A 12,297-nucleotide genomic window follows, 5' to 3' on the forward strand; every position below is an offset into this window, starting at 1 on the left:
TCTCATTGTACAGGCTGTCTTTCTACTTTAATGATAAAATCCTCGGAGGAACAAAGTTTTTTTATTTTGATGAGGTCTCATTTATCTATTTTTTCTTTTGTGATTGTGCTTTGGGTATCAAGTCTAAGAAACCACTGCCTAACACAAGGTCCTGAGGATGCTTTCCTATGTTTCCTTCCAGGGTAACTTTGGTTCTCTTAAGCATAAAGGTATTTGCTGGAAGAATATCCAGGACTCACAGATTTAACATCTATGGCAGGATCAGACAGAAACAAAGGGATCAAGGAAGGAGGAAGTGCAACAAGCACACACCTCAGGGCTGAGACAGCCTGGTCAGTACGTCTGTCTGTCATTCTGCTACAGCTGCGGCCCCGACCCCTTTAGTACATCAACTAACTGCTCCTTCGGTTCTCTGCCTGCCAGAATTCCTCTCTCAAATTAAGTCCTGGGAAAGAGAAGCCCGTTGGCCAAGCCTAGGTCCCTACTGCGCTATTGGACCAAGCAATGGGGAAATGAGGATCTGGCCCCTGAAGGACCTAAAATACTCTCTCATGTTTCCCCGAAAGGAAAGCAAGCTGCTATTTGCAAGAGGGGTGGATATGGAGGAGGAGAAAATAGACTAATTTCCACCCCAGGCTCTAAAAAGCCATCACCTCAGTGTGTGAACTTTAAATAGTGAACTGTGCAGCAAACTCACACTGGCTGAGGAAGTACACATAGGTACAGCTACTTTAGGAAGTATTTGGAAATATCTAATAAATTGAATCAAGTTGAAGCTATGTATCTCTAGAACCCATCTGTTTCTAGATATGTAGAGAAACTTGTGAACATGTGCACAAGGACAACGTTTACTGAGGCATTTTTATACTAGGAAAAAATTGGAAACACCCCAAACACATATCAATAGGAAATTGGATTAAAAATATATTCAAAAATGAAAAAATATATAAATAAAAATTTTTTAAATATATTCAAAAATGGAACTCTGTGCAGCATTTGAAATAAATGAACTACAGTGATATATATGCCATGATGATATATCTCGAAAATACATCTGAATGAAAAAAGCAAGTTGCAAGATGGTACATGCAATAAACCATTTATATGTTTGTTTACAGTTACATATGTATCTAGTCAAAATATAAAACATGGCTGAGAATAATATACAAATACATAGTAGCAAATTATTCACTTTTTTCACTTATTTTCTTTTTTCAATTTAGCACAATAGTTACATTTCAGGATGGAGTGAAAAATAGGCTTAAAGACAAGAGACTTCAATATTCTTGTTTCTTTTAAAAATGGAGGCAAATATGGCAAAATATTGAGATTAGCAAATCTGTGTGGCCAGCATGGCACTATTTATTTCTTATTCTCAGTATTTCACAGCATATTTGAGATATTTATGATAAACATTCAAGACTCAGGGGTAATTTTATAAGTGGGATTTTATATATCCTCATATTTACTTTAACAGTTTCATTTGCCCATTAATACTGTCATTAAGTAAAGAAAGCATGCACTTCCTCAATATCAATCATTTGCTCAAAATTTTTAAATAAACTGGGGCACTTAATAAATCATAAACATTACCATCCCTGCAACTCCCATTCACTAGGCATGCTCCTGCTATGTGACAAGCACACTGACAGCCTCAAGTCACCTTACTCGATTTAATGAGCCCCAGAGACATAGCAAGAAGGGGCAGAGCCAGAATTATACCCAGATTTGTCTGCCTCCAAAATTTTACACCTTAATTACTGGCTCCATTTCTAAAACCATATTGTTGCTCTTTCCAACAACAGCATGAAGGGAAAGTGTGTGTTTAATTCACAGGAATAATATTAACATATAGTCTTGATGGTCATTGAGTGGGAAAATGTATGAATAAGTTACATGATTAAGTTCACGTGGCTGGCCGATAGCAGAGTGAAAACTAGAATCTAAGATTTAAACAATAGACCACTTCATGTCTTATTGAGGAGGACAGACTATGCCCGTTACAACAGATTTTCCCAACAAATGACACTCTAAACCCTTGCCAAAATTAAATGTCCCTAATATCACACCACCAAGCACTGCTCAAATAAATCTCCTTCCAGGAATATCTTTAACACATTGGCATTTGAATCATGACAACTGGTACAGCTGCCTAAAATGACATACCACATTGCGTTACCTGAAAATACATTCTGTGCAGAAATAAAATGAAACGGTTTTGCTATTATAAACATTTTGAAATAGCATTAGATAGATATTTGTGAATCCTAATTAGAATTTCTTCCAAGCAAATAAAAAACTAGTATATGCAAACTTTCTTTACTATGATACAATAACATGCAAGTAGACATGCTGGAGTAGCAGGAAAGATATCCAATCTAAGTGTCAGAACTGCCCTTGCTGTCCCCACTGACCAGCAACATGCCCAAAGCAGACCACAGCGTCAGCAAGCCTCACTCATACTGAATAGACTGACAAGCTCTTGGGGAGAAATGATACAATGCTTGTGTCCTTTCTTTACGTAAAATATGACATTCACATAGAAAAATCCATGGAAGGGTACAGCTTGATAAATGTTCACAAATTGAGCATATGTATCCAACACCCAACCAAGAAACAGAACTTCTACTCCAACTTCTCACACAATAGGATACTCTGCCAGCTTTTCTTCTCTCTCTATAAATGGAATTACACAGTGGGCACTGGTTTGGGGTTGAGTTTCTCTTGCTGGCCTCATGTCTGCACATATATGTGGATTGTTCATTCCTATTATGGTATATTACTATACCACACATATATGTTATCCATTCTGCAGTTGATGGGGATTTGGATAACTTCCACATCTGGGATATTACAAATAGTGCCACTTAAACATCCCACTCCATGTCTTTGTTAAAAGGTACATTCAGTATATTTCTGTTAGGTCATACCTAATAGTGGAATTGCTTAGTTTCCTAATGTGTATTAGTTTCCTAATACTGCTGTAACAAATGACCCAAACATAGTGGCTTAAAAGAACACAAAATTATTTTCTTGGTGTTAAGGTGATCAAAATTTCTAAACAGATCTTGCTGGAATAATACCTAAGTGTCCACAAGGCTTCTGGAAGCTCTTGGGGCGAATCCGTGTTCTTGCCTTCTCCAGCTCCGAGAGGCTGCCGGCATTCCTTGGCTTTATCCCCCTCCCCACTCCCACCCCTGTATCTTCAAAGCCAGCAATGGCCAATGGAGACTTTCTCACCAGCCCATCAATGTGACATCTCTGCCTCCCTCTTCCACATTTAAGGGTGTTTTAGTTTGCTAAAGCTGCTAGAATACAATATACCAGAAATGGAACAGCTTTTTAAAAGGGAATTTATCTGTGTTTTTTTAATTTAATAAATTGCAACTGTAAACTTAAGGTCATGGAAATGTCCAAACTAAGGCATCAAGAGAAAGATATCTTAACTCCAAAGAAGGGGCCAAGGAAGTTTGAGGTTTCCCTCTCAGCTGGGAAGGCACATGGTGATGTCTGGTAACTTTCTCTACCTGCTTCTTCAAAGGCTTCCCCGGGGGGCGTTTTCTTTCTGCATCTCCAAAGGTGTCTGGCTGTGGGCTCTGCCAGCACTGAAGCTTTTTCCAAAATGGTTCCCTCTTAAAGGGCTCCAGGAAACAACCCCACCTTGAACGGGTGGAGACATCTCCACGGAAACTACCTAATCAAAAGGTACCATCCACACTTGCATAGGTCATACCTCCATGGAAGCAATAAAAAAGATCCCACCCAGCAATACCGAATGAGGATTAAAGAACATGGCTCTTCTGGGGTGTACAACAGTTTCAAATGGGGACCAAGGGGGAGAAGTCCAGGATACTCTCTTTATCATTAAATCCCTTGATTAACAATCTTAATTACCCCTTGCTGGGTAACGTAACATATGCACATGTTCTGGAGCTAGGATAGAGACATCTTTGGGGCTATTATTCTGCCTCTGCCTCCTAAAGATTCACATCTATCTCTCCTACAAAATAAATTCACCCCATCCCAAAGTCCCCAAAGATCCCAACCTAACACAGCATCAATTCACATATAATATCTCACCTAAGTCTCATCAGGTCAAAAGTCCCCCATATCTCATCATCTAAATCAGTTATGGACAAAGTCCTGGGTACAATTCATTCTGAAAGATAATTCCCTCTCCATCTGTGGACCTTTAAAACTCAAAACAAAGCAGGTTATTAGCTCTAAAATACAATGATGGCACAGGCATACATACAATAGTAATTATAGGAATACTGGTTCAAAAGGGGAGAAAATAGAAGGAAAAGAAAATTCACAGGTCTGAAGCAATTCTGAAATCCGGCCAAGCAAAAGCCATTTGGATTCAATACCTGGGAAAAATCCTCTGTGGCTCATCCTCTACCCTCTGGGCTCACAGCCCCATCTTGAGTCCTCCTTCCTTTTTCATGAAAGGTAGCACATGTCTACATCTGAGTAGTTTTATCAGTCTATTTCTTGCCTACAAAACTATGGGGTCCAACAGCCTTCTTTCATTTCATCCTTTCTCTGCCCCTTTCATCCCTTTCTAATTGGCAGTGTTTCTGCTGATATAAAATTCTAAAGAACCTATGGTTGTCACATGTATGTTCTGAGCATTCACTCTATCAGATAAGAGACTTCTCCACAGAGGTCTCCCAGGTAATTCCATTTCTAGTCCTGGCTTTAGCTGGGATGGCTGAGGGGACTCCAGAGTCACACACCTAATCTCTCCAAAGAGCCCTCTGTGCGACTGATGTTGGGACATGAGGATCTTTCCTAGACGCTGGCTAAAGATTGTTTAGCTACACCCTTGGTTTTCTCTCCAGAGAAAACAAAATCTTCTGCTTTCAGTGCCTTTTGCAATTTGAATACACTGAAAATTTCCCCAATCAGGCCATCCTTTTGCTTAATAGCACTTTCCTCAATCTATCTGTTTTTTCTCATATTGTACTGTAAATATCAAGAAGAAACAAGACCACATCTTCAACACCTTGATCGAAAAATCTCCTCAGTTACATCACTTACAAGTTTTGATTTCCACATAACTACAGGACATAATTTCGCTAAGCTTCCTACCACTGTATAATGAGGATCCCCTTTTCTCTGGTTTCCAATAACACATTCCTCATTTCACCTGAACCCTCACTGGCAATATCTTTATATCCATATTTCTACTAAAAGTCTGTTCATGGTGATTTAGATATTTTAATCTCAGCTCCTCTAAGGAGATTGAAGTTTGACTCTACTGCATTCCTCATTTCCTTCTGAGCCCTCACTAACAGAGCTGCTCACATCCATATATAGAACTATCTGTTCAAGGTAATAGAGACTTTTTTATCATGCTCCTCAAAATTCTTCCAGCCTCTGCCTACTGCCCTAAAAGGCAGAGTTCAAGTTAGAAATTGCCTCCCTCTACACAGTAAAGAAAGGTTTGACCCATCTTTTAGGATTAGTATACCTTCACTCACTGAGTCAGAATATAGCACACAAGAAAACACTTTCACTAAAATATTGGTGAGAAAAGAATCACCAAGAAACCAGAAACCCAAACCTGACTGCACATTGGTAGAGACTCCAGGTCCCCTACCCAGCAATATAGAAAGCACGAATCAACACTAAAAATCACAAAATACAAAGGAAACTCACCAACATGAGAGTCAGCGAAGCAGGATATAGAAGAATTAACAACCCAAAAGTGTTATCAGAAAAAGCCTAAAGGGACTTTAACACAGGTGTGTTTAAATGGTCAAACTAAAGAAAAAAAGACATAAGAACAGAACATTGTTCCAAAAAAAACATATATGAAAAAGAAGCAAACCAATATAAAAATCTAGGAATGAAATACATATAAGGTATGAAAATCTCTGTAGATATGTTAAATAAATATATGTTTTAGAAGTAAAAAATTGTAAACTAGAATCCAGGGCTGAGAAAACCCCAGTTAAAGCACAGGAAGATCACATGCTAAAACCATGGAAGAGGAGCAAGAAGGATGAATTAAGAGGATCCGACATTCATCTAACTGGGGATCTACAAGCAGACAGAGACTAGGGTAGGGGAATGAAAGAGACGAAAAGTTTAACAAGAAGGTTCAAACACAATCCCCCCAGAAGCTCACAATCCAGCAGAACATTAAATAGCTTACGTGCTCTATGCTGAAAGGAGCATGTGGGTCTCCTGACTCCCAGGGAAGGACTCTTCCTAGTTTGACTCTCATCCTCCCTCTTGTGTGATTAGCTTCTTGCCCTTCAGATTTGAATTGCTGTAATTTTGAACTACAGAAGTAATGTTACCCTGCAGACCTGAGAGAACTGGAGCTGGGATGAGGGATCTACTTCCTTGTATCTAGTTCCAGATACAATACTGTAGTTTTTACTTTCCCCCTGTTGTTCAGAAGGGCCAAAGAGTTTGCATGGGGTTGAAAAGAGAAGCCAGTGCTTTAGCCAACCCAACAACCTCCTCCTATATCCAGCTACTTTACTTAGGGACTCCTCATGGTTGCAGTAGCAGACAGGTAACCCCAGAAAGGGCCAATGATGCAAAATCTACCCTATCAGCAACAGGAATTGGTTCAGGGACAGATACACAACCTAGGCAAAACCAAAGAGATTCAATGCTAGGATTGTGACTGGAAATACTGAACAAAGGAAGCTTTCTTCCAGGATGGTTAAACAAGTAGAATTTAAGACTGGAGCTTCAGAGGCCACCAAGTGAAGAGAGTTTCACCGAGACCTAAGTCAACATAAAAGGAGGCAAAACTAAGCTAGGAATGTCCAAATTAATTAAAATTTAGAAGCAAAGAAACGGCAATAGCAAGAAGAAAGCTGTTCTCCAAATAGTCTCCCAATTTAAAACACTGAAAGAGATTTGGACTGTAATTCCACCACTACTCTAATGCATTAACCATGTTCTAATTGAGAATCTAACCTAGGTTTTCTAAGGTCTTAGAGTTCTTCCAATTGCCTGAAAAGAACTCACAAAATTATAAAACAAAAATTTCAAAACAAAATGATCTTAATTAATTGAAATTTAAGAAAATGTGACATTTAGAAGTATAGAGAAATTAGTAAATATCTAAAAATAAAAGTACCAAGTATCAATTAAGCTTTAGAAACGTAAGAAGCAATAATAATGATAATAAATCAATTTGGAAAGATGTAGAAGCAAAAGAGCATGATATTAGGAGGGGAAGAAAAGCACAAAATAAGAAAATAGCACAAAGGGGAGGATGCAGGTGGAATGGGGGAACAGACGCCCATTTACATGTTTGTATAACTTTAAGCCTAGCTCCAGCTATATGGGATGAGAAAATTCTCCCAGATAAATCTATGGAAACTATTCATCTTTTTTCTGTCATCCACTTCTAAGGTTTCTTGTGCCTCTCTGTGTTCCCAGTTACTCAATAATGTTAAAATGATCTTCCCCATAACCCCTGCATATCAAATATTAATGTTAAGCAGTACACTGAACTCATCCTTTCTCTCCATTCTATCTAACAAAAGACACACAGATCTGCGGCCAGAAATACAGAACATGTCATGTACGATGTAGTCAGATAATAAGTGACCATAATATTTTCCAATGTATACCAAATTTGACTGATAACAAAACACACCTTGTACATTTCAGCACCTCTGGAATCAGGATGGTCTTAAATCAGTGCCAGCAAGGTGACAGTTCTTATGCAATTATCACAGCCTGTCCAGCCCAGACCATTTGAAAAAAGGGTAGGAGTCATAGTTGTTGTCAGTAAGCCATCTGATCACAAATGTGAAGAATGTATGCCAACAGCTTAGAATAAAATGCCAGAAACAATACTGAGACACTCTTTTAAGAAATGATTCAACATTTAACACTCCTGATGGCACAGAGTCTTATAACTGGGTGGAAAAGCAGAGGCACTGATGACTCAGAGCCAAAAGGGATTCAGTAGTTAGACTTTGAAGGTGATCAAGTTTTAGAAAAACTGTATACAATTTATTTAGCTAATACATTCCTTTATCACTATGTACAAGAGTAATAAGTAATAAAAATATATGTTAAAAATATAGAAGACCTCTCTCAATAAAATGAAAACTCTTAGTGATAAAAAATTACATAATAGTTTAATTGCCATCACTTTTCTTATTAATGGTGCTTAAAATAATGAAGCACCTTACAATCAATAGTGTGTCATAGGAAATGAAATGCAGTAATTTCCACAGGAACTCATACAAAGCAAACCCACCTTCTACTTTGTGTAAGGTATGCTTTGTTTGCAGGTAAGAAAATTTCTTTTTTATTTCCAAAATATAAGCTGGTTTCCTTATAATATTATCTATGTAATTTTAACTATCTATTGACAATCTTTTTTTTCTCTGGCACGGGAGGCAAGAATTCTGCCACTGAGCCACCGTCACACCGCCTGACAATCATTTTTAAATATTTGTCCTAATATAAATCTGTGTTTGCAGCTAAAGAAGAGGTTTAACTTATTTCTGAAGTGTTCTCTTTTTATGTGGCCAAAGTCACTGAAAGGAAAATATAACATGGTAAGGCTCAAGAAGTATGTATTAAGACCTCTCCTGAACTGTCAAAGTTAAATCTTTGTCTCTCTGAAATTTATCTCAAGTATCAAGGCCCGCACTAACCAATTGCTCTTTTAGAGATTAAAATAATGTGCTATCACAGCACACAAATTATGTAAGTATTAGAGTTCATGACTGCTACAAAATCAATAGGAGTTTATATAACCTCAAAATAATGTATGCTTCTCTGCTCTAACATTATGCTTTAAAGATTTTCTATCAAATTTGAGTTATTTTTCTACAGACCATAGCTTCTCATTCTTTAATTACTGCCACTTTACATTCACTTATTAAATAAAATCTAGTCGTTAAAGGCTTAAATCAAAATCACAGGTCAGACCTGTGATGGCATGTATTTCTAAAATACATTCAGTTTTGCAAATAAACATTTATTTAGAAAATCTGCATAAGGATGAAATGGTTGCAGGCAGACCAGGCTTCCTCCAACAACAGCAAGGAAAGCAAAAAAAAAAAAAAAATACTAAACTGATAAAGGCAGTAGAAAGCATTGAAAATAATGAGAACTAGAAAGGTTAAGACTAGGATTAAAAAAAAAAAAAAAAAGCAAAACCTCAGATAGGTGAGTTATTCATCTGCAGCAACACTCTCCTAGCTATATTTGTCAAAAGAACCATAATGGAGTTTAGGTGGTTTTATGAAGCCACAGGGCCAAAACTGGAGACCCGAAGGTCCTTAAAACATATGACCAGTTTCACTCTGATATTTAGCAAAGTGAGAAGCTAAAAAGCTAAGCCATAAACATCTAAACACAAGCAGAGTTTTCCAAAGTCTCACAGCACTGGGAAGACAAATATCAGATTTGAGGACTCAGCAAGAAGAGGAGGCAGACACAGATTCTCAGCTGAAAGTCTGGAAGGGTATGTTTTAGGAATAGAGACCAATCAGAAATAGACACTTACCAAAATTGTAACCCATCCTCAACCCAGTTAGATTGAGGTGGCCAAACTTTCAATGAATCTGCCTTGTAGAAGAGTGAACCCTTTGTAGTGGGAGGTAATAGCAATTTGTGTCTACAGCATTGTGTACACAATGTCCAACATCAATCAAAATTTCTAGGCATGATAAGGGATAAGATAATATGCCTGAAAACCATCACAGAAACAGGTCCACAGGTGACACAGATATTGGAGTCAGCAGACAGGGGGTTTAAAATAATTTTGATTAGTGCTTGCTTCGTCAGCACATATACTAAAATTGGAATGATGCAGAGAAGATTAGCATGGCCCCTGCCCAAGGATGACATGCAAATTCATGATGCGTTCCATATTTAAAAAAATAATAATAACTATGATTAATAAATTCAAGAAAATTCAGGAAAATATGTGAAAATAATTTCAACACGTATTTGGAATTTGTAAAAAGAAAAAAATGGAACTTCAAGAACCAGACAATGCACTAACTGAAACCCAATGACAGATAGGTTTGACAGCATAGAGACACTATGGTAACTTGGATGATAATACAACAGGAAATATCCAAATTGAAGCACAGAGTAGAAGAAAGGAAAATACAGAAGAGGGACATAAAAATGTGTAGGACACAGTGAAAATACATTAAACAAATGTAACAATACCAGAAGGAGAAGAGTGAGCCATAGGCATATCCTATGATCTACCGACAACACTCCTAGAACACAAATGCATACAAATACTAAACAAAAATATGTATAAAAGGTCATAGTACACTTCTTCTAATATCTTAATGTTTATCAGTAGTAAAACTGATAAATTATGGTATACTCGTCCAATAAAATGGGCAAGTCGTGTATAGCATGGAGAATGAACAAATGAAATTACATGCATCATAGACCTAATACTGACTGAAAGAAGCCAGAAACAAAGGAACACATACCATATAATTCCATTTATAAAAAGTTCAATAAGTAGACCTAAAAGACATATATAGAATGTGTATAGATACATATTCTTCTCAAGTGCACAGATTATCCTCTATGATAGACCATATGTTAAGTCATAAAATAAACCTCAATAAATTTTACAAGATTGAAATCATAGAAAATTTCTCCACCCACAATGGAATTAAGTCAGAAATCAATAAGAAAGAACTGTAAAATTCACAAATGTGTAAATTAAAAAACACACTTTTAAAAAGCCAATAAGTTAAAGAAGAAATTAGGAAATACCTTGAGACTACTGAAAATGAAAGCCAAACATACTAAAATTTATGGCAGATTTGAGAAGGAAATTTCTAGCTCTATATACTTACATTAAAAAAGAGATCTCAAATCAGTAAACTAACCTCAACCTGGAAGAACTAGAAAAAGAAGGACAAAATAAAATCAAAGTGACAGAAAGAAAGAAATACTAAAGATAACAGTAAAGATAAGTGAAACAGGGAATATAAAAACAAAAGAAAAAATCAACAAAAGCAAAATCTAGCTTTTTAAAAAGGTCAATAAATTTGACAAACCTAGAAGGACAAAGAAAAAAGAGAGAAGACACAAATAACAAAAATCACAGAGGAAATGGGGGTAATACCCCTGACACCACTGAAATAAAAAGGAGTTAAGAGAACGCTATGAACAATGTCTGCCAACAAATTAGATAAACCAGATGGAATGAACTCATTTCTTAGAAACACACAAATTACCCAAACTGACCTAAGAATAAACAGTAGACCCCAACAGAACAAGTAAAAAGATGGGATCAGTAATCAAAAGCCTCTCCCAGAAGTAAGGTTCAGATTTCATTGATGAAATCTATCAAGCATTCAAAGAAGAATTAGCAGCAACACTGTTCAATCTCTTCCAGAAAATTGAAGAGGAAGGAACAATTCATTCTATGAGGTCAGCAACACTGTAATATCTAAGCAGATAAATATATCACAAGAAAAGAAAATTACAGACCAATATCTCTTACGAATATAGATGCAACAATCCTCAACAAAATACTAGCAAACCAAATATTAAAAGAATTATACAGGACAAGCAACTAGGATTTACCCCAGGAATGCAAGAGTGGTTCAACATAAGAAAATCAATAAATATAATATAGCAAAAATCAGCATGACAATTTCAACTAAAGCAGAAATGACTTTTGACAAAATCCAGCACCATTTCCTGATGAAAAAACATTCAGAAAACTAGGAGCAGAAGGAAACTTCTTCAACAGGATAAAGGGCATATATGAAAAACTCACTGCTAACATCATACTCAAAGGTGAAAGACTGAAAGTGTTCCTTTTAATATTAGGAACAAGACAAGGATGCCTACTTTCACACTGTTATTCAACATTGTACTGGAAGTTCTAGGCAGAGCAATCAGGCGAGAAAAAGAGATAATGGGCATCCAAGTTGGAATTAAGAAGTAAAATGTTCCCTATTCACAGATGGCATGATATATATAGAAAATCTGGAAAAATCCACACCAAAGCTATTAGAGCTAATAAATGAATTCTGCAAAATAGCAGGTTACAAGATTCAACATAAATATCAGTGGTGTTGCTACACACCATCAATGAACAATACAAAAAGGAAATCAAGAAGACAATTTCATTATTCAAGATGTAATGGAGAGGCTGGAGGGAACTGCCTGAAAATGTAGAGCTGTGTTCCAGTAGCCATGCTTCTTGATGATGATTGAATAATGATATAGCTCTCACAATGTGACAGTGTGATGGTGAAAACCTTGCGTCTAATGCTCCTTTTAATCTTGTCAGCAGACAAGTAGAAC

General features: G+C 36.8%; 1 protein-coding gene and 1 non-coding gene across 20 annotated transcripts in view; one reads left to right on the top strand and one right to left on the bottom strand.

Annotated features, from left to right (window-relative positions):
• L3MBTL4 (L3MBTL histone methyl-lysine binding protein 4) overlaps positions 1-12,297 on the bottom strand; it is a 497,842-nt gene that overhangs the window by 429,230 nt on the left and 56,315 nt on the right. The window lies entirely within an intron of this gene.
• Positions 9,771-9,877, top strand: LOC143662882 (U6 spliceosomal RNA). The gene has a single exon (XR_013165649.1). It is a non-coding gene; the product is annotated as a U6 spliceosomal RNA (small nuclear RNA).

Source organism: Tamandua tetradactyla, chromosome 18, assembly GCF_023851605.1.
Source record: "Tamandua tetradactyla isolate mTamTet1 chromosome 18, mTamTet1.pri, whole genome shotgun sequence".
Classification (NCBI taxonomy): domain Eukaryota; kingdom Metazoa; phylum Chordata; class Mammalia; order Pilosa; family Myrmecophagidae; genus Tamandua; species Tamandua tetradactyla.